We start from the raw sequence: 24,378 nt of genomic DNA on the forward strand, positions 1-24,378 counted from the left end.
TTAAAAGATAGTCGAAACATTGATGACAATGGAGGCCTGAATAGCTAGGAAACTGAGAAGAATGCTTACTTTTCACTGTATACATTTTTGAATTTTATACCATGTGTATGTGATATCTGTTCAAAAAATAAAGAATAAGCAATTGGGACTTTGTTGGTGGTCCAGTGGCTAATACTCAATGCTCCCAATGCAGGAGACCCAGGTTCGATCCCAGGTCAGGGAACTAGATCCCATGTGCTGCAACTAAAGATCTCAAGTGCCACAACTAAGACCGGGCACAGCCAAATTAATTAATGAATTTTAAAAAATAAGCAATTACATAAGAGTTTTTATTTTTTATTTTTTTTAATTTTATTTTATTTTTAAACTTTACAATATTGTATTCGTTTTGCCAAATATCTAAATGAATCCGCCACAGGTATACCTGTGTTCCCCATCCTGAACCCTCCTCCCTCCTCCTTCCCCATACCCTCCCTCTGGGTCGTCCCAGTGCACCAGCCCCAAGCATCCAGTATCGTGCATCGAACCTGGACTGGCATCTCGTTTCTTACATGATATTTTACATGTTTCAATGCCATTCTCCCAAATCTTCCCACCCTCTCCCTCTCCCACAGAGTCCATAAGACTGTTCCATACATCAATGGCTCTTTTGCTGTCTCATACACAGGGTTATTGTTACCATCTTTCTAAATTCCATATATATGCGTTAGTATACTGTATTGGTGTTTTTCCTTCTGGCTTACTTCACTCTGTATAATAGGCTCCAGTTTCATCCACCTCATTAGAACTGATTCAAATGTATTCTTTTTAATGGCTGAGTAATACTCCATTGTGTATATGTACCACAGCTTTCTTAGCCATTCATCTGCTGATGGACATCTAGGTTGCTTCCATGTCTTGGCTATTATAAACAGTGCTGCGATGAACCTTGGGGTACACGTGTCTCTTTCCCTTCTGGTTTCCTCAGTGTGTGTGCCCAGCAGTGGGATTGCTGGATCATAAGGCAGTTCTATTTCCAGTTTTTTAAGGAATCTCCACACTGTTCTCCATAGTGGCTGTACTAGTTTGCATTCCCACCAACAGTGTAAGAGGGTTCCCTTTTCTCCACACCCTCTCCAGCATTTATTGCTTGTAGACTTATGGATCGCAGCCCTTCTGACTGGCGTGAAATGGTACCTCATAGTGGTTTTGATTTGCATTTCTTTTTAGATTCCGCATATTGCTGTAGTTATTTTCCACCTCATAAGAATCTTTAATCCGTTGGCCTGTTCTTTCACTTCCATCACTGACCTCATGTTCTCACTTCCCTCTTTATTTATCTTAGATTCCGTGATCCAGCACTACTCCCCTGAAAATACCCTTAATCCTCTTGCCCCTCTCTTCTTTATATTTGCCTGGAAAGCCCCAACCCTGGCTAGACTCCTACTCATATATCCCATGACTGCATGTAAGCAGCTTGTGTGTTTGCAGGAAGTCACACAACTTTTCAGATTGTTGCCACATTAAATTTATGACCACAAATCCCAGGTACAGAATTAATACTGCCAGATAATCCTACTATCAGATCAGATCAGTCGCTCAGTCGTGTCCAACTCTTTGCGACCCCATGAATTGCAGCATGCCAGGCCTCCCTGTCCATCACCAACTCCCGGGGTTCACTCAGACTTACATCCATCGAGTCAGTGATGCCATCCAGCCATCTCATCCTCTGTGGTCCCCTTCTCCTCTTGCCCCCAATCCCTCCCAGCATCAGAGTCTTTTCCAATGAGTCAACTCTTCTCATGAGGTGGCCAAAGTACTGGAGTTTCAGCTTTAGCATCATTCCTTCCAAAGAAATCCCAGGGCTGATCTCCTTCAGAATAGGCTGGTTGGATCTCCTTGCAGTCCAAGGGACTCTCAAGAGTCTTCTCCAACACCACAGTTCAAAAGCATCAATTCTTTGGTGCTCAGCTTTCTTCACAGTCCAACTCCCACATCCATACATGACCACTGGAAAAACCATAGCCTTGACTAGACAGACCTTTGTTGGCAAAGTAATGTCTCTGCTTTTCAATATGCTGTCTAGGTTGGTCATAACTTTTCTTCCAAGGAGTAAGCATCTTTTAATTTCATGGCTGCAGTCACCATCTGCAGTGATTTTGGAGCCCCCCAAAATAAAGTCTGACACTGTTTCCACTGTTTCCCCATCTATTTCCCATGAAGTGGTGGGACCGGATGCCATGATCTTCGTTTTCTGAAATGTTGAGCTTTAAGCCAATTTTTTCACTCTCCACTTTCACTTTCATCAAGAGGCTTTTTAGTTCCTCTTCACTTTCTGCCATAAGGATGGTGTTACCTGCATATCTGAGGTTATTGATATTTCTCCCGGCAATCTTGATTCCAGCTTGTGCTTCTTCCAGTCCAGCGTTTCTCATGATGTACTCTGCATATAAGTTAAATAAACAGGGTGACAATATACAGCCTTGACGAACTCCTTTTCCTATTTGGAACCAGTCTGTTGTTCCACGTCCAGTTCTAACTGTTGCTTCCTGACCTGCATACAAATTTCTCAAGAGGCAGATCAGGTGGTCTGGTATTCCCATCTCTTTCAGAATTTTCCACAGTTTATTGTGATCCACACAGTCAAAGGCTTTGGCATAGTCAATAAAGCAGAAATAGATGCTTTTCTGGAACTCTCTTGCTTTTTCCATGATCCAGCGGATGTTGGCAATTTGATCTCTGGTTCCTCTGCCTTTTCTAAAACCAGCTTGAACATCAGGAAGTTCACACGGTTCACATATTGCTGAAGCCTGGCTTGGAGAATTTTGAGCATTACTGTACTAGCGTGTGAGAATCCTATTATACCACCTAGCAAATTTCCTTACCTGTTCTTGAAAAGGACTACTTGATGGAATTCCCTTGTGGTTCATTCACTGAACCACAGGTAATTAGGACTTGGTGATTTAACTGTTGAGGACCAGGGTTCAGTTGCTGTTTGAGAAATAAGATCCCACAAGCTGTGAGGTGCAGTGTGACCCCCCCCCAAAAAAAAAGAACAACTTTGGACTTTCTCCTTTATACTCACAGCTCCAACACATTTTCTTCTCTAACACAGAGTTATAGGTCAACTGTGTGAAAGGTCACTCAGTCATGACCAACTTTTCACAACCCCATGGACTGTAGCTTCCCAGGTACCTGAGTCCATGGGATTTTCTAGGCCAGAATACTGGGGTGGGTAGTCGTTCCCTCCTCCAGGATAAGTCAACTATACTTCAATTTTTTAAAAAAAGATAAGAAGGGGAGGGATAAATTAAGAGTTTCAGATTAACTTTATATATATATATATAAATATATAGAGCATATAACTGCTATATATAAAATAATCAATGAGGACCTACTATAAAGCACAAGGAACTCTACTCAATATTTGTACATAATCGTGTATCTACTCTTCAGATTCTTTTTAGGTAATTATCTATATGGGAAAAGAATCTGAAAAAGAATAGGTATATGTATACGTATAACTGAATATCTTTGCTGTATACCTGAAACTAACACAACATTGCAAATCAACTATAGTCCAATATAAAAAGTATTTTATGTATAAATAAAAGTGAAGGCCAAAAAAGCAAAGACTGTTCAGGTACCTTATAAGATTAAGAAAATAAATAGTTATATTACTGTTATTTGGTACCAAGATTTTCAGCATGAAAGAAAAAAGATTGGAGCATTTAAAAAAAAAGTATATATTTGAACTTATATTTGAAATGCTAACATGAACTTGATTTTTAAATCTATCTGTTGAAGAGTAGCAGAATATGCCACCCCCAAATATGCCTCTTTAACATGAGCATTATTTTGAGCTGAAAGCAATTGAGATGAAACAGATACAAGAAAATCTCTCTACCCTCCCTATAAGACAGGACACAAATTTACAAAAGGGACCCTTCTCTCTCTGTCAAGGACAAACATTGATCCTGTAGACTTTAGACCCTTATCAGTGAAGAAGGCACCTACCTAAATCTGCATAACAAACTGTACTCTTGTTTACCATGCTTTCCCTCCTAGCCACATCGTGACTGGTCTTCCCCATACCTTTATTTCTTTTATGTTCAGCTGAAGATGGTATTTAAGCTGGAGTTCTAAGCTACTTCTAAGAGTTATTCATTTTTCCCTGGGTATTTCCCATGTATAATACCGAAGTATACGTATTAACAAATGCACATTACTTTTTTCTCTTTTTAATCTGTCTTTTATTACAGGAGTCTCAGCCAAGACACAGAGAGCAGTGGGAAAGATTATTTTCCCTCCCCTACACTCTCTCTCTTTCTCTTAGTTCTAACCACTCAAAGGACCTAGATGCAGTCTTTTTTTTTTTTTTTTTAATATGTGTGGCTCAGACAGAAAAGAATTTACCTGCAGTACAGGAGACCCAGGTTCAATCCCTGAGTTGGGAAGATCCCCTAGAGAAGGGAATGGCTACCGACTCCAGTATTCTTGCCTGAAGAATCCCATAGACAGAGGAGCCTGGCAGCCTACAGTCCATGGGGTCACAAAGAATTGAACACGACTGAGCAACTAGCACTTTCACTTTATATATTTATTTGTCTGTCAGGTCTTAGTTGCTCCATGTGGGATCTTAGTTCCCTGACCAGGGACCAAACCTGAGTCCCCTGCATTGCAAGGTAGACTCTTAACCAGTGGACCACCGGAGAATCCAGCAGCAATGAGCATGCCTAGTACCCAGATTTTGCATTCTAAATACCATCCCTAACTAAATGGGAACAAGTCTCCTTGGAGAAGTAGCTAGCACCAAGTCTGAGGCAGGGAATACATGGTAAGCTGGAATAAGTGTACCATATGCTGTATGCCTGATAAAGTAGAACTCGAGGCTTTTCCTGGGTAAAGAAGCCAACAGCATATTGCGGTTTATTGTATGTCAATTATACCTCGATGAAGTTTTTTTTTTAATTAGAAGAAAGGAACAGGAAAATAACTCAATAGTTCTTAAATCTGAAAATCTTGGGGCAACCCCACAGTCCTCTCAGGGGATCTGCAAGGTAAAAACTGTTTTCATAATATTACCAAAATGTCATCTGCCTTTTTTCCACTACTTATATTTACACTGATGGTACAAAAGCAAAGAAGTAAGTAAAATGCTGGCCAGTTAGCACCAACCTGTACTGGTAGTCATTGTGTTCTTTTTTTTCCTTTCCTTTTCTTTTTTTTTTGGCTTTGCCTCATGGCTTGCAGGATCTTAGTTCCCAGACCAGGGATTGAACCCAGGTCCACAGCAGTGAAAACACTAAGTCCTAACCACCAGACCACCAGGGAAAAGGAATTCCCTGTTTTCTTTATTATTATGCATTCACAGGAAAAATAAAAAAGACAATGGATAAAAATAAAGCTGCTTTTAGTTGACATCATTTAGTTATATCAAATATCAATCCTATTTATGCATCTTTTTAATATTCTATGTGATGAAATGAAACTAAAACACTTCTGCTTCATACCCAAGTAGGATGGATGTCCCAAGAGAAAGCACTTGCAAGATTGTATGAGGTCTGGGTTGAACTAACATTTTTTTCATGGAAGATTATTTTTACTTGAAAGAACTGACAGACGCACTATGATTATTTTGACTTGAGTATTTGGCACATTTTCTCAAACATAAATGAAGTGAGCCTGTCATTTCAAGGAAAACAACTGACAGTATTGGTTGCCAGTGATAAAATTTGAGCTTTTAAGTGAAACTTAGAATTTTGGAAAACTTGTAGCAGTTACTCTGAGCTTAACAGTTTCCCAAAGCTTAGGGTTTTCTGTTGAAACCAATGGTGATAGTAACAGTACAGTTCTTTTAATATTGTTTAAGGAGATGTATCAGCATTTGGAGGATCTGCACAACTGGGTGGATCAATATTTTTCCATGTGACCAGTGCACAATGTGACAAAATTATGTGTAGGTAAAAGATCCGTTCAAAGTGGAAAGTAGCTCAATGGGTTTGATATAATTTCAGATTCTACACTGCAACTAAATTTTAAGAAACTACCACTCATCAATTTTTGATGTGATATAAAGAATAATGCTTAGTACTTCAACCAAAATGATATATTGCAACAGACTGAATTCCCAAGCAAATATGAGAATCTAGTCCCGTCTATTACACTGAATAGTAAAGAGAGTTACAAAAATGTAAAACAACATGACTGTTCTCACTAAATTATTTTTATTTTGGGAAATAAAGCTATTTTCATAAAATATACTTTATTTACATTAACATGTTAGGGTTTAATACTGTTATTTTTGATGAATTAATGAATATATATTTTTTAAGTTTCTCTATTTTATTTTCTTCCTAACATAGTAAATGTAGATAGACAGAACTCCAAAATGAAATTTTAATAATTTTTAAGAGTGAGACTTCCCTAGTAGTCCAGTGGCTAAGAATCCACCTTCCAATGCAGGGCACGTGGATTCAATCCCTGGTCAGGGAAGCTTTCCCTACTAGAGAAAGCCTACACATCACAAAGAAGAACCAAAGCAGCCTAAATAAATAAATATTTTTTTAATAATAATAATTTTTAAGAGTAAAAAGTGTTCTGGAGATGGAAAAGTTTGAGAATTGCTGGTTTAATTGAACAAAGAAAATCACTTTACAATGTACCTGCTTTTTGCTCAGGAAAAATCCCTTAGTGGCCTTTATTAGTTACATAAATATACAATGAACAAAATATACAAAAAGCAGACACCTGATGCTCTGGGGGAAAAGGTAAAAGGACCTTTTCTGGCCTGAAAAAGCTTGGTATACAGAGGTGATCACTGTGTGCAAATTTGCATGGGGACCAAGAGTCATCCTGGGAGGAAAGTGATCCAGCCCTGACCCCTTCCCTGTGAGTTGGTGTCCTTGCAACCAAACACTCTGAAGGTATGAGAACTGGTAGGACTCAAGACCATCAACAGCTTCAGAAGGGAGCTCATCATAATGGAGAATTCTGCACAGGTGACCCTAGTCCCATAGTAGCACCTAGAAGGCCACAGGAGGAAGAGTTCCCACTGAATGTGAACCTGAGCATGGACCCACATACTTTGTACCTCTCTGGATCCAGCTGCCTTGTCCCCATGGTTCGGCCTTGGGAATAATGACTGGCATGAATGTGAACCAGAAGAACTGTTCCCTGGGAGCCCACGGGTGGCCCTCCACAGAGATCTGGACTAGCAGGGGCATTCTTCCAGCCATGAGGGCTAGATCTGGGCTAAACCGTTCTTGTGCAGTGAGGTCACAGACCTGTGATTAAGGGAGCAGCAATTAAAGCAGCAGCAGTCTTAACCCAGAGCCTACTGATGAATTGATTCAATTCTCTAGCTCTTTCTCTGCCTGACATTTGAAAACAGAATCATTGGGCCTTTCCTGCTAGTCCAGTGGTTAAGAATCTGCCTTCAATGCAGATGATGTGGGTTCGATCCCTGATCAAGGAACTAGATCCCACATGCCTCAGGGCAACAGAACCTACACTGCAACTGAAAGCTCCTACATGCCACAGTGAAGATCTCATGTGGTGCAACTAAGGCTTAGTAAATAAATAAGGTATTTTTAAAAAAGAAAACAGAACTTATCCCTTTGGACTGAATAAGCCCCTCCTAGCCAAGATGATTGGCAGGGGGAGGACATCTTCAAAGTAGAGATTCTGGACATCATTAAAATGCAGGGCTTCAACTGATTAATAGAAAAGATGAAATAAGGTGTCTGTATTAATGTTGCATGCTGGCAAGCAAGTTACTGTTGTGCCAGATGCTGGGCAGCCATGAGCAAGATGCAATCCCTGGCCTCAAAGAGCTTAAGCTGCAGAAAGAAATGAGAAAATGGGCATTTGTGTTACATAGAAGTTCTATATTCAGAGTAAGTACAGAGGGCTATGAGGACAGATAGAGGAGTACTCAGTCAAGCCTCAAAGGGGATATAGGAATAAATTCCCAAACTGCATTAATTAGGACATTTATTACCAGCTGATATGACAAACAGCCTCTAAATGTCAGTGTTTTAACACAGTATTTCTGTTTTGTTCAGCTCAGACAGACTTCCCAATGTTCTTCTCCAAAGATGTCCCAAGGACAGCTTCCACATTGTGCCCACACCATTCAAGTCCACTGCAGCATCACCCAGCTGGCATATAGGGCACAGGTGGTGAGGGGGCTGGTGGTATGTAAGGGAAGGCACATCAGATTCTCAACACTGTGGGCCAGCAAGTAACACACATAACTTTCATTTACATTCCACTAGCCAAGACTGGCCACATGGCCCCACCTAGCAAAAGAAATGGGTCACATGGGTTTCCTAGGCTTCAGAAAGAAAATGAATTGACTTGGTGGCCACATAGCATTGTCTCTACTACACAGCAGAAGTGATTTCTAAGTAAAGGATGAGGGAGGTGGAGGACTTACCTGGTGGTCCAGTGGTTAAGAATCTGAGCTCCCCATGCAGGGGCCCCAGGGTTCAATTTCTGGTCAGGGAACTAAATCCCTGGCCTCAGTTGCAGGCTGCAACTGAGGCTGCATGCCTCGACTAAAGATCCCGAATGCCAAATGAAGATCAAAGGTACAGTGTGCCACAACTAACACCAGGCACAGCCAAATAAACAAAAAAGAAAGAAGGATGAGGGATGTGGATGGAGAAGATGAGAAGGTAGCATGGAAACATACACTACCATATGTAAAATAGATAGCCAGTGAAAATTTGCTGTATGACTCAGGGAACTGAAACCAGGGCTCTGTGACAACCTAGAGGGGTGGAATGGGGTGGGAGGTAGGAGGGAAGTTCAAGAGGGAATGGACATATGTCTACCTATGGCTGACTCATGTGATGTATGGCAGAAACCAACACAATATTGTAAAGAAATTATCCTTCATTTAAAAAGAAATAAAAAATTTAAAAAGAAGGTGAGAAGGGAGAAACAGAGCATTTCAGATAGAGTGCCCTGCACATGAAAAACCCCACAGGTGAAAAATCTTGGTGTAAAATGGCTGGAATAAAAAACATCAGAGAAACTGTGATAAGCCATGAGGCTGAAAAGTAAGGCTTTATCATAGAGTCTGTGCACCATGTAAATTAAAGTGGACTTTTATCCTGAGAGTGATGGAACACCTTTAAAGTGTTTTAAACAAGGGAGCCACATGACCATATATGAGCTTCTGAGAGCTCCTGTTGGCTGCAGTGCAGAAAGCCAACTGTGAGAAAGCAAGACCAAAAGCAGGAAAGTCAGTTAAGAAGGCGTTGCATTGTTCTAGAAGAGAAACTCTGATCCAGGGTTGTTGCAATGGGTATGAAGAAGAGCAGATGGATTTTAGATGGAGTAGTAGCTGAACATATTTGATGATTGTTTGAATAGGAACAGGGAGTTAAGGGGTGAGAAAGAAGGCAGGAATGGTGCCTTTCACTGAGACAGACAATTTAAAAACAAAACAAAAAGAGCTATCTTAAGGGGAGATACGATATGCATGTGGAACAGCCAAGGAAAGCCAGAAGGTAATTGAAAAGCTGGGCCTAAAGACAGATCTTAACAGGAGATGAAAGATGTGATAGTCCCGAATATAGAGATGGTGCTTGAAACTATAACTGTGGATTATTGAGTTGGGGGTGGGGAGAGCCAGAATAAAAAGTGATGTGTTGTTAAGCGTTCAACAATAAGCTATCCAGTGAAAGAAGCCTGATTTGTAGCATTTGCTGATGTCTGTGGTGTAAATACTCCAGTCAATTTCAGACTACTGACTTATCATCACTGAACATGGAGTTGTGAAGAGATGCCCTCTCTAGTTGGTTCTAGAGAATTGCTGTGTGCCACCTCCAGCACACCACTGAATAGAAGATACCTGCAGGGACTTCCCTGCCAGTCCAGTGGTTAAGACTCTGCCATCTCAATGCAGGGGCACAAATTTGGTCCCTAATAGGGGAACTAAGATCCCCCATGTTGCATAGTGTGGCCTAAAAAAAACAAGAAAGAAGACAGCCTGCATATAACTCTAACATGAATATTTAAAGGATAGGCAGAACAAAAGAAATCTCAAAAGAAGAAACCATCCTAGGGTCTACAGAAAGAAAGAATGTGTGCAGTTGAAAATATGTGGGTTACATTTTTTTTTCTTTATTTCTTTCAGTCATATTTTTTAGTTTTCAGTTACAAGTGATTTGCCTCCTTGGCTAAGTTTATTCCTAAGAAAGCCATGACAAACCTGCCTCTGTGAAGTCGCTTCAGTCGTGTCCGACTCTGTGCAACCCCATAGACGGCAGCCCACCAGGCTCCCCTGTCCCTGGGGATTCTCCAGGCAAGAACACTGGAGTGGGTTGCCACTTCCTTCTCCAATGCATGAAAGTGAAAAGTGAAAGTGAAGTCGCTCAGTCGTGTCCAACCCTCAGCGACCCCATGGACGGCAGCCTTCCAGGCTCCTCCGTCCATGGGATTTTCCAGGCAAGAGTACTGGAGTGGGGTGCCATTGCCTTCTCCAATGACAAACCTAGACAGTATATTAAAAAGCAAAGACACCAAAGGTCCATATAGTCAAAGCTGTGGTTTTTCCAGTAGTCAGGTACCAATGTGAGAATTGGACCGTAAAGAAGGATGAGCACCAAAGAATTGATGCTTTCAAAATGTGGTGCTGGAGAAGACTCTTGAGAGTTCCTTGCCCAGCAAGAAGATCAAGCCAGTCAATCTTAAAGGAAATCAACCCTGAATATTCATTGGAAGGACTGATGCTGAAGCTCTAATACTTTGGCCATTTGATGCAAAAGGCTGACTCACTAGAAAAGACCCTGATGCTGGGAAAGATTGAAGGCAGGAGGAGAAAGGGATGACAGAGGATGAGATGGTTGGCTGGCGTCACCAACTCAATGGTCATGTGTTTGAGCAAGCTCCGGGAGTTGGTGATGCACAGGGAAGCCTGGCATGCTGCAGTCCATGGGGTTACAAAGAGTCGGACACAACAACTGAACAACAACAACTACATTTTGTTCTGTTTGATGCTATTTTATTTATTTTTAAATTAACTTTTATTGGAGTATAGTTGATTTACAATGTTGTGTTAGTTCCTGCTGTACAGCAAAGTGAATCAGTAATAAAAAGACAGTTTGGTGCTATCTTAAATGGACTCATTTTTTAAAATTTCCTTTCTGATTGTTCATTGTAAATGTATAGAAATAAGGCTAATTTTTGCATGTTAAAAAATTTGGGTTGTTTTCAAATATCTTTTGATATTGATTTCTAACATCATTCCACAGTGATAAGAGAACAGACTGTATGATTTCAGTACCTTTAGACTGTGAAATGTTTGTACCTTGTTTTATGTCCCTGGACATGTTTAGTATCTCCTAGTTTATAGTATGTAGAGACTTGAATAGAATTTGTATCCTACTGTTGTATGAAAACCGTGTAAATATTAATTATGTTGAATTGGGTCATATTGCTTTTCAGGTCTGCTGTATCCTTCTACTTTTCTGTATACTCATTGTATTAATTTTTGAGAATTTGATATTGAAACTCCAGCTAAAAATCTTAATTTATCTACTTAAAAATAATTGTAATATATAGTGAAATCTTAAGGACATGGTCCCAAAGAAGCCTAAGTAAGCTAGGCTATTAAAATAGCTATGAAGAAGTCTAAAGTGTGGGCCTGTCTCAGAATTGTAGATATGATTTTATCTAATGGAGTAGGCTATAAATCTGATGCATAGAAAGCCCATAAAGTTTTTTTAAGAGACTTGTATCAACTCAAACCAAAAAAAGACTGAGATCATCCAAGTAGACCTTTGTCTCCCACGTTCTATGGCCCAGAAGCAAGATGAGAAAACTGTTCAGAGGCCAATTTTTATGGAAAATAAGATAGCTCAGAAAATAAAGTTAAGATTTCCAAGGGTAGAACTAACATCCTCAAAAAAGCAGTGGACAAAGAGGCCACTCCACAGAGCAGAACCAGGTGCTGATCAAGGAACATTGCCTGTCCCCAGAGCAGGTGGATTTGGCTACCTGTGCCCAGACGGATTTCAGAATTGCTAGGAAACCGTGATTGCTATGTCCACAGTTGAATAAACAAAATGTGATCTATACATACAAAGGAGTGTTATTTGGCCTTAAAAAGGGAGAAACTTCTGATACATGCTTCATCATGGATGAACCTTGTAGGTAGTATGCTAAGTAAAAATAAGCAAGGACAAATGCTGTATGATTCCACACATATGAGGTACTTATAGTAGTCAAATACATAGAGACAGAAGGTAGAATGGTGATTGGCAGGGGCTTGGGGAAGGGAAGAATAGGGAGCTGTTTAATATGTACAGAGTCTGGGACTTCCCTGGTAGTCCACTGGTTAAGACTCCAAGATTCCAGTGCAGGGGGTGTAAGTTTGATCCCTGGTCAGTCCCAGATGCCTCAAAACATGACCAAAAATTTTTTGTTTAATTTTTAAAAATATATACAGAGTTTTAGTTTTGCAAGACGAGAAAGGGTCTGGAGATGGAGGGTAGTGGCAGTTGTACAACAATGTGAGTGTACTTAATACAGTGAACTATACACTTAAAAATGGTTAAATGGAGACTTCCCTGGTGATCCAGTAACTAAGACTTGGAGTTTCCAAGGCAGGGGGCACCACTGATTCCTGGTCAAGGAAGTCGACCCCCATGCTGCAAATAAAGTTTCTCAGTGCTCAAATAAAAGATCCAGAATGTCACAACTAAGACAAACAGTGGCCAAATACATAAATAATTTTTAATGGTTAAATGGTACTAGTGGGGAAGTGGAACGAGGAGGGGCAATATACAGATAAGGGGTTAAAAATAAGTAAGATACAGGATGTAATGTACAGCACAAGGAATATAGCCAATGTTTTATAATAACTATAAATGGAGTATAACCTTTAAAAAATATGAAACACTATGTGAAACCTGAAACTTATATAATGCTGCAAATCAACTATAGTTTAAAAAATGATTAAATGGTAAATTTTAAGTAAAGTATATTTTATCACAATTTTTTAAAGAAAAAAAAATATTCATACCCAAAGAGCCTTAGCCATATTGATATCTGAAGAAGATCAAAAGTTCACTACTTCATGTCTGACACAATTGGCATGAGAGTTTTGAGGGTCTTGGATTGTGTAAAAGTGTATTTCACAGGTGGGAGGAAATGAATAATTTGTAGCCAGGGCATGGACTTTAATAAATTGTTAAAAAAAAAATGGCCACAGATTTTTCTCATTGTGGGTATATGTTTCTTTGTTAGGTGACTTTGTAGCTCCCTGCCCATCAAGAGTTGGAGTCCACCCTTTGAGTCTGACAGTATGACTTACTTTGGCCAACAGGATATTAGTAAGAAGAGACTTGAAAAATGTTTATGTCTTGGGGACTTGCCTTCCCTTGTTGCTGGGAACACTGCATCCACCTTGTAAAGAAGCCCAGGTCAGCCTCCTAGATGAGAGACCCCATCCAGAGAGACCCAGACATTCCAGGTCCAGATATGTGAGGAAAGTCATTCTAGACCATTCAACCACAGTCAATTCAACTCAAAGTAGAAGCCCCATACCCCAACCCAGTGAACCCTGAGAAACAATTTTTTGTGTGTGCTTTACGCCACTTAGTTTGATTTATTTATTTATTTTGCCACTTAGTTTTAAATGATTTGTTAACTCAGCAAAAACTAACGGATACAGGGTGGTTTTAGATTGTCAAAATGACTAGGAAATTCTATTGGCATTTAGGTGACATAAGCCAGGTCTGCACATGTGCAGTCCTGCATAATGAAGAATTATCCTATCCAGTTGCAATAGAGTCCCCACTGAAGAACACCACAGCCATGTCTGAGCTTGCCACCCTGATTGGAAGAAAAGAGCTAAAGGAAGTTAGTATTTATTGAGTGACTTATCTGTACCAGACAATTTATATGCATTACTTCATTGATTCTACACAACAAATTTCTATGATTAGCCCCAACAGAAAAGAAAACTGGGGCTCATAGAGGTCACTTGGTTGTCTGATATCACATAGCTAATAAGGAGCAGCAGCAGGACTTGAACCCGTGGCAGTCAGATGTCATCTCAAGAGTACCCTCCACAGGGTACCCTAAGCCAAGGTACCCTCCACACCCACCACCATCACTCTTTATTAGGTTACTGGTTTACTTTTTTCAAAGCACTTATCTCTTTTTGAAATCAGTGTTTTTGTTTCCTTGTTGTCATAAGCCCTCTACGAGTGATTCCCAAGGAAGCAGAGATTTTGTGGGATTTATTCACCACTACATCTCCAATGCCTAGAGCAGTGCTGGGCATGTAAAAAACACTCAGCAAATTATTGTTGAATGAATGAAGTGAATGAATGGCTTTCCATCAAATCCTCATGCAGGCTGGGGTCTCTCGGCTTCCATTCCTGACGGTCCCAAATTCCTTCTTCTCTCCACTTGCTGTGATTAATGTGACCCAGTCTGAGACTTCTGACATAACTAAAGGAACTTCAGAAATCCTCTAACCCAATCCTTTCATTTTCCAACTTAGAAAAATGTGGTCATTGACATTTCCCCCGGGACATCCCTTCTCAAGCCACATGTTGGTCTCAACACTTCTGTCACTTTCCTGAGCCTATTTATTAATCTTTAAAATGTAGATAATAACCATAACCACCTACCTGCTTCACTGAGTTGCTGTGCAGAAGATATAATGTGACTTCCTTAAATAATGTGACTTCCTTAAATCTCCCCAACCTCGGGGATGAAAATTAATTATCATGATAACAATCACAGATAGTATCCTTGAGCTTATGGTGGCTTCACATGTGCGAACTCGGGCTCTTAAAAATATGGAGAGCTCTTTAATTCAATCACAATTTGGACACTTGCTGTATCAACAAATTCCCTCTCAACTTTATATGATTGTAATAATTGCAGCTAACAAGACAAGTGTGGCTATCTATTGCCACGTAACCAACCACCCCAAAGCTTAGTGGCTTAAAACAAGAAGATATATTGTTTTTCATGATTCTGTTGGCTCTGTGTTTCCTCTACTAACTTTGCCTGGGTTCATTCACATAGTGCTGTTCAGCTCGTGGAGGTACTGGGAGCTGGGGTCAGTGGGAACAACTGATACAGCTAGGCCCCGCTCTCTCCTCACAGTCTTTCATCCCCCCTTCATTGTGGCACAGTGTTCCAAGAGAACAAAGACGGAAGGTGCAAAGTTTCTCCAGGCCTTCTTTTAATATTTATTTATTTGGTTGCCCTGGGTCTTAGTTGCAGTATGTGGGATCTAGTTCCCTGAATAGGGATGGAACCCAGGACCCCTGCGTTGAGAGTGTGGAGTCTTAGCCACTGGACCACCAGGGAAGTCCCTAGGCCTCCTTTTTTAAAATGTATTGACGTATAGTTGATTTACAGTGTTATGTTAATTTCTTCTATACAACAAAGTGACTCAACCACACATGTATACATATTCTTTTTCATTATGGTTTGCCATAGGATATTAAATATAGTTCCCTTTGCTGTACAGTAGGACCTTGCTATTTATCCATCCTATATATCAATACAATAGTTTGCTTCTGCTAATCCTGAAATCTCATTCCTTCCTTCCCCGACTCCCCGCCCCCTTGGCAACCATAAGTCTGTCCTGTACATCTGTGAGTCTGTTTCTGCTTTGCTGGTATGTTCATTTGTGTTGCATTTCAGATTCCACATATAGGTGATATGGTATAGAATTTGTCTTTCTCTTTCTGACTTTCGTTAGTGTGATAATCTCTAGGTCCATCCATGTTGCTGCAAATGGCATTATTTCATTCTTTTTGATGGCTGAGTAATATTCCATCATATGCGTAATAAATATATACATAACACCTTCCTTATCTACTCATCTACTGATGGACACTTAGGTTGTTTCCATGTCTTGGCTGTAGTAAATAGTGCTGCTATGAGCATAGAGGTGCATGTATGTTTCGTCTTTGTCTGGGTATATGCCCAGGAGTGGGGTTGCTGGACCTCTTCAGGCCTTAATTCTAAAACTTGTACAATATCACCTGCACCCTTTCCAATTAGTCAAAGTAAGTCACAAGGCCAACCCACGTCCCAGGAGGTGAGGATAGATTCCACTTCTGGATGGGAGCAGCAAACTCACATTGAAAAGGGCTGTGCATTCTGGACAAACTTGCTACCTTTAAAATGGTTTTCATGATTCTGCATTATTTTATTTTCATAGCTCAGACAAAGGCAAGTATTGTTAAAGACGTGCTTCTGATTTTTAAAGCACGAATGAAAGCAATATTCAAGAAAGGTTATTCTCAAACATCTCTGTTATAATACTTGTGTAATATTCACTTATTTAGTTGGCTGTGCTGGGTCTTAGTTGTGGCATGTGGGATCTTCGATCTTCACTGTGGCATGTGGGATCTAGTTCCCTGAGCAGGCCTTGAAACCCGGCCCCCTGCATTGGGAGCACAGAGTCTTAGCCACTGAACCACTGGGAAGTCCCTGTCACAATATTTTTAAATTAATTGTCAAATAACTTTTTAAGTAAGATTATTATAAAAAATCAACAAATGCTTATTCCTTCCTGACAAACACACACACGCACACCAGGAATAGTTGTCCCTCACCACTAGCCATTCAATTCCTAGCTCTTTTTTAATGTAAAAACTTTCCTTTAGATTTCTAGTTAGCTAGGCAGAATGTTAATCAGTATTGTAGCTTGGCAGTTTCCTACTTATATTGGCCAGTTGCGACCTAGAATATTAAGTCCTCTGAGACAAGCTGTCAAAAGCAACACTCATGGAACTTTGCATCGCCTTTTTTCCCCACACTTGGAAAGAGCAAGCCTCCCATAGGACAAAACAATCTCCTATGAATCTAGAAGGGGAGAAAAAAAAAACAGAAATAGTGAACTCTGACATTCAGCTTCTGGTTAGCTCTACAGAGCTACTTGTTAAAAGTTGGATGACCGTTAACTGTCAATGGGGTCTTTTAAGTTGCTCAATGATTTTTGGAGCCAGAAGATATTTTGTGAGAACTAAAAATAATCTAAATTTACTCCAAGGAATATTCCTCATTTCTTTCCTTTAATTGGCAAAAGAAATGCAAACTACTCCCTTTTTCCTTTTTAAACCATTTGTTTAAACACCTATGCAGGTTCAGTTCAAGTTCCAGATTACAAAAATTGTTGAAGATAGCATCTGTTTTTAGCGTGTCTTGAAAATTGGCCATTATACACAAAAGAAGTTCAAATGAGTCCAGAATAGTAAAATAATTAAAGTAAGTAAGTTTTCTAAGTTATCCATAAATAGTTCTAAATTTGAATTAATATTCACATCAAAACATGGCCTCTGAAATTTTATGATTATGGTATTTGGCACTAAAATTTAGCTAATAACATTGGTTCACAAGTAAATAAAACAAAATACATAGCAGGAAAAATTGAAGCCAAAATAATAAGTTGGTAAATTTTCTGCTCAAAAGGAAAAATAACAGAAAACAGATTTCTATAATAAATTAGGACAATTTAAATTCATTTTAATTTTTATATTGAGTCTAATATTCTATTTCTTATTAGTATTAAGTATTTTTTCTTATTTTTAGTATTTTATTAGTATATTTTTCTTATTTTTTTTATTAGTATTCTATTTCTTATAGTATTTTTAAAATTTTTATAATGTACAATTCATTATTTAATGAAAGCTATCAAAGATTTTCATATAAGGAACACACCAGGGTTCCAATCAATTTTATTTAATTTAGGAATGATCATTATATATATATACATAAATCCACATGTGTATTATGAATTTAGTTGAAATTCTCCTATATTTAATGAATTTGTATAACATGCATATTTGTCCCATCCCTCTTATCATATAAGGCATAATTGTTCACATAAGGTACAGTTAGTTTTCCTTTTAGTGGATGATGTTTAGATTTTTATTTATATAGTCAGACACTAACTTTAAAGCTTTGGATAGATCTAATATATCACTTCTTACAAAGGTTTCCCCCAGAGCACTATAAATCTACAATGAGAAGGAAATATTGGTAAGTGAATAAGAAAAATGTCCAGGGATGATTCCATGCTAAAGATTGCACACAACTGAATATTTTGCATTTTAAGTTATTCTTATTATGTTATCTCCAAAGGGTCAGGCATTAAGTTTTCATTTGCCCTGATGACCTTAATCAGATTTGTTCCAGATTTATGAGAACTGTAAAATTAGGAAACTTTCATTAAAAAAAATTAAACCCCCCGGATGGCTCCCCAAAGCACATCCAGCATTACTTAAGACTTTATTATTTCAGCTAGTTGGATAGATCATATCCACAGCTCTAGCCAGGTCTATAAGAGTGCTGTGACTGACGCCTAATGGAACCAATTTTCACTCTGGCAGAACAAATTCAAGTTCTAATACTAACTTGAATCCTAGTTTCCTTTGAATGCCAGGAACCAGATCCTTTAAGAAGAAAATGTATCAGAGCAACTGCTTATTAAACAACATTCCATTTATTTCATCTAAATAGCTTACAACAACAATTGACTAAAATCAAATCTAAAACAGTAAACAAATAGCTTTTTAATTACTAAAATTTGCTTTTATTACATTTTTATTTATTTATTTTTTTCGTCTTCTTTCCTTCTTGGCTGCAATTTTCTACAAAATTCCCTTATTTCCACTGAGGACCACAGACCTTTTTAAAATAGGAAAAAATGTTTCAGTGCACTCACTCACCTACACTAACAACCATATTGCTCACAGTCCATTGACTGCCACCTGCCCACGTTTTTATTACCCTACATCTGATGAACATTGATGCATTTAGGTTTCTTCCTCTGCACTAGAAGGAAAAAATAATAATTTAGATAGAATTCTAAAAACTTAGTATGTTTTGTCAATAGCATCATTGTTCCTTGTGTCCATTCATCAATCTTGCCTGCTATTGAAACGTTTCCTTACTTTCCAACATTATTAAAGTCATTTCAAAAAAAAAAGATGGACACTTTTACAACTTCTAAGATACTGTCAACTAAGAATCATATTTACAACACTTCAAATTGTATTATATTTTCAAGCTTTGGAAATAAATATAATATTCCTATATATTTCCTAAGACGGAATTTCATACAGACAATAATGTGATAGGAAAGATAAGGCTTATGTAATGATTTTGGCATTGTCCCTAGATAACTGTGCTCCTCTGAGAAAAGCAGCAGGGTTTTCTTGTTATTGGAGCACGTTAAAGAGCATGTTTTGGAGTCCTGTATGTCTTACATTTGAGAGAGAAAAATCACTGGGAAAACAACAATAGTTATATTTGTATTCATCTGGTTTCATTAAAATATACACTGGGCACTCTTTTTTTTACAATAACCACATATTATTGTATAAGTCCCCTTAACAGATAATTGTATTTTAGTTTTATTTTTCACAAAAATCAGATTTAATTAGATTTATGAAAAGGCCAAAAATTATTCCAGAGTTTCTCATTTTCCAACCCCTCCTTCAAATGACTTAAGGAATGACTTAAGTAATTTGATCCAGATAGTTAAAGTTGTTAGAACTGAATCTCAGTGAATAAACTTCTCTAAACAGAATGCATATTTTAGTCATTTTCAATTAATATGAAGTAGTTTTGCCAAAATATGACTGTAAATAGGAAGCCATCATTCTAAACATTTGGAAACTATAGTTTTTATTATTATTTGTTGATATTTGATATAAAAATATGGTTTAAATCATTCATTAATGCTACTTTCCATTAATCACAAAGAAATAAATTCAAAGCAAAGATAGTCATTTTATTGGTTTACTAAAGATCCCTGATGAAATGCACACACCACAAAGAACAGAAGTTAGGTCCTCAACGTGTTCCAGATTTCAATGGAAACATGGACATGGATTTATACATGATATATTACAGGTTGATTAACATAAATCTGCACAAAGTGTATATTCTGTGTGTGTGGGGGCGGGGGAAGAAAGTCAGAAAGAGAGAGGGAAAAGAGCCACAATTGTACAATGAATTCTCTTTTAGATTTATTAATGGGTAATGAAGAGAAAGATAATCCAAGACTCCTCTCTGGTGACAACACAATCAATACTAGGAAAAAATCAGCCCTCATATGTAATTTGCTATAGAACTGCTGGTCTTAGAAATAGACTAGAGGGAATGTAAACTCCGTTGCATGTGTATATATGTACAGATACATGCACACATTTTCCCTTCTGAAATGTTTATCTCAAATCTGCTTGAAATCAAAATGAGTTGAGCTCAAGCAGGGGGTGGGTGAGAAAAATCCTTCTAAAAATTTTGTTCAACCCAGCAAATTTTTTAAAAGTGAACTAATGAACAGTATCTCTCAGTTACCTAACCATGCTCCAAGCAAGATTGGCTCTCTATTTTGATTTAGAAAAAAAAAAGTGCTGGACTTTTAAAGAACGAAGAAGGAAAGCCTTCGCTACCCTTCCTTGCCTTCCTCCCTCTCCACCATCTGACCACTCCATTTCCCCAAGTTTTTTTTTTATAAGGTCTGTCTCCTTTCTTTTGCTTTCCTTCCCTCCTTATAACTCCACGACAACAAAGTTGACTAAAAGTGATTTTCCACGAAGGACCCTTCTTAACATATCAAAGAGATAAGGCGACACTGGCTATTCCGAAACTCGGCCCACTTGACCCGGGAGGTCTCCTGCACCCCTACTCCTTCTCTGGGCCTCCCGCCAGGGCGGAGCAACCCCAGCAGGGCTCTCGGCAAGTTGAGAACTTGCTCAGGCGCGGCGCGGTGTGTCTACTAGTCTGCTTTCCCCCAGGGAAAGCTACGAGACTACAAGTGCTTCTTGTAGTCAGCTTGGGATCTTCGAGACCGCGGACTGGAGGCCCAAACCCCTCCTCCTCCCGCGCCTGGCGACCGGGGAACCTGGGTCCGGGGATAATTCATTGCCCAAGCGCCCCCATCTATCTGCCCTTCGGCCCCAGTGAGAAAGCGCCGGATGGAACTTGCCCGGCGCGTTTGGCCCCAGGGTGACTCGTGGAGAGACTGGATTCGCGTGGAGAACCACGAGGTGGGGGAAAAGGGTGGGGAGAGGCACCAGTCCCGGCCGCCCCTCGCGCTGGGGGCGCCGCCAGTCCAGGACCCAAAGGGAGCAAACGTGGGCGCGGATCCGTTTCCCTCTTCACCAGAGAACGGGCTCTTCATTGAGAAGGAAAAACACAAGGAAAGTCAGCTCGCGCGTTTGTTTTGGTTTTTCGTCTGTTTGCCTCCCAATTAAAAAGTGGCCGGCTAGGCAACAGCTTTGCGGTTTTCACAGTGTAAAACGGTTTAGAGGCAAAGCTCCAACCCTTCTCGACTTTCGCTTGCGGTTTGCAACCCCCGGGGCAGGCGTGACCCTGCGGCACCTGCCGGAGCGAGCTCCTCCCGCCGGGGCCAGACCCGCGGCCTCGGCTTCGCTGGGGCAGGGTCCGGGGGGGGGGGGGGGGGAGGGCGGAGCCGAGGCTGGGGGATCGGGGGAGGCAGGTTCCCACCTTTCAGGTAGACTCCAAGCTCCTGCCCGCCCCTGCCCGCACCGCCTCCCCTCCCCCGCGCCCTCCCGGCGCCGGGACCTGAGCTTTCTTCTGAGACTACCCTGGGTGTGCGGAAATCCTGGGACAACTCCTGAGGGACCCCTCTCCAAGATGCCGAGGAGCGAAGAGCAAAGGAAAGAAATTTACTGCAGATGGCACCGGAACCAGAGCTGGCTTGTTAGTGCCCTGGTCGGGGTTTTCCCGGGCTACGTGCCGGCCTCGTAGGTTTTCCCCAGTAATCTCGAGTTCGATGAGGTCACTTGTCCAATAATCGATGAGTTCATACCCACACGCACATCTAGCTAAAACAAAAAGAAAGAAAAACTGCTCTTCCATCCTCTCCACGTTCCTTGCTTTCACCAAATTAACTAGCCCTCCCGGCGAGAGTAAGCTGAAGCCGGGGCGCCGGAGATGCAAAAGGAGGGGGTTCTCTATGGGCCCACCGCTCCTCCCCAGCGTCTTGCACCTGCACCTGACCAAGAGTTTGCGGGCTGTGGGCGCTGAATGCGATTCCCAGACCGCCAGGCTCATCCAGAACCCTTGCATCCAAAAGACCCAGGGACAGGCCAACAACCCTCGGCGACCCTTCCCTGCAGGCCTTCTGCTTTTAATAAACGAAAATAAAAGTTTGCTTTTAAGTAAAAGAAACGCCGTTTTGGTCTTTCAGCCCAGACGCGTGACTTACGCATCCTTTTACACCAGCAGGGAATTATCAATTGTGATTGTCGAAATCGATACCGGGGCATCCGCAGACGAGGATCTGCAGATAGTGGGGTCAAGGGATCAAGGAAATAGCAGCAGGAACCATCAGACTCCGACCCTTCTGGACCGCCAGGCCCGCTTCTTGAGGGAGACGCCGCGGGTGGAAGCAAGATTGCGGAATAGCCGAAAGCGCGGGTGGGGAACGAGGCCCGTTCCACCTTAAGGGTCGGCGCTGCGCGGCGGCTGCGGAGGCGCCCGGCACCTGCAGGAGGCGCTGCTGCCCCGTGGTTCCGCCCTCGCCGCGGCGAGCCGCCTGCCTGGCAGCTCCCGGGCCGCGGTCCCTGGAGTGGGTGGGGACGCTGGGGGAGGAAGGGAGCGAGTGCAGCCGTTAGGTAAGGAACCCGAGCCCTCCCGGATTTGGAAGCGGCCTCAGCGAGGCGTTTGCTGGAGGGAGCTTTCCGTCTTTCGGCCGCGAGAGGAAATGTGGCGAGGCGTCCTTCCCTGCCCCCACTGCCTGCCTTCCTGCCTCACTCCACCTCCGCTCCCCGACCCCGACCGTGCTTCCCAGACCCTTTGTTCTCGAGGTTGGGAGCTGCTGGGTGGGGGGTTCCCGGGGGAAGAGGTTCCCACTGCGCTACTCGAAGAGGAAGGGACTCTCGCCTCGCCTCGCCTCCGCCCAGCCTGCCCCAGCCGAGTCCTCCTGGCCCCACGCCCCCTTTCCGCGTCCCAGTGCCTCCTGGCCCGCCTGGAGTCCCCAAGTTCCCGCTTCCAGGCCTTCACCGTCGGTTTACCGGCCTCCCTTCCCACTTCTCCGCCACTCCGAGGTCTCCGAGAAGAGGGTGGGAGAGGCAGAAGGGAGGGGAGGAGAAACCAGGTCGCCTCCGCTGCGCGGAGAATCCCCGGGGACCCTTGTAGTTCGCATTCCCCCAGCACCCGCCGCAGAGGCAGGGGTTTCCCGGCGCTGCCGCAGGGCGGAGGGGCGGCTCCAGCCCGGAGGCCGCCCGGCCCGCACCCCCACCACGCGGCTTATGCAGCTACGCGCGCGCAACCCGGCCCGCCCGCGCAGTCTGGAGAGGGCCCGCGTGGCGCGGTCTCACGGTCAGGACCCGAGCCCCCCAAGTGGAGAGACAGAGACACTGTAGTTCGCGCCCCGGGGAGGCGAACTGCAAACAAACGCCTCCTACTTTCCCCCATCTACTCTCTGGGGCGCCACCCGCATCGCCTGTCCGCCGGGCGCGACCCGGAGGGCTCCCGCGATTGTATCTCCTTCAGTACAGTTACAGCTGCACGCAGCTGATTTCTTACTCGGGCGAAGGCGTCGCGCAGTGGAGCGAGGGGACAGGGCTGCGGGGGGAGGGCAGAAGCCGGGGTGGGAAAGTGAGCGGAGAGGTGAGGGGACGTGGCCGGGCGACTGAATAGTGCAGGGCCTCCCGGAGTCCCGACTCTGAGCCGAAGAGGCAGGACTGCCGGTGCAGGCCCGCCCGCGCCCCGGCCCAGCAGCCGCAACCCAGCGGCCGAGCCCTTCACGTCGTGGGCGCTGGAGATGCGCCTTCGCCTGGCAGGCGCCCCGCGCTCTTGCAACCGTAGAACGGGCTCTGCACGAGCCCGGGTACCAAGTAGGTACCCCGCTCCCCGCTCCGCCTGGAGATTAGGAGGCCCGGAGCCACCGGCTGGAGGCTTCCCGGAGTCTCCTCCGGCCTCTCGGCGTGACCCTGGACCTTACTGGCTCATGGAGAGCCGCGCCAGCAGTTCTCTCCGCAGCGGGTTCCCCCGGACACACCCCGTCCCCACCCCCCGAGAGCTGGCGGCCAGCTCGGAATGCCAGGCGGCCAGGCGGGCGCCTTGCCAAATTCCGCGTTCCTCTCCAGGAGACGGAGAGTTACGTCCCAGGCTCGGGAAAGCCAGTTAGTTTGGGCTTGAGAGTCGCTTGCAGAAGCCCCCCAAGGCGCCTGGGACGCCTCTGCAGGTTGAATTCCTGCTCCGTATCACTTCAATTTTAATTAATCTTTTAAAACACCGCTGTCACGTCGCTTGCAGAAAATTAATCAAACCTGAATCCTTGTTGCATAGCAAGAATTTCGATCCGAGTCTTTTAAAAAGGACTTGACTTTGCAAAGTCACGTCTTTTACGGTTCCCTCTTTCCCCCT

The sequence above is a fragment of the Bos javanicus genome, chromosome 13 (assembly GCF_032452875.1).
Source record: "Bos javanicus breed banteng chromosome 13, ARS-OSU_banteng_1.0, whole genome shotgun sequence".
Lineage (NCBI taxonomy): Eukaryota > Metazoa > Chordata > Mammalia > Artiodactyla > Bovidae > Bos > Bos javanicus.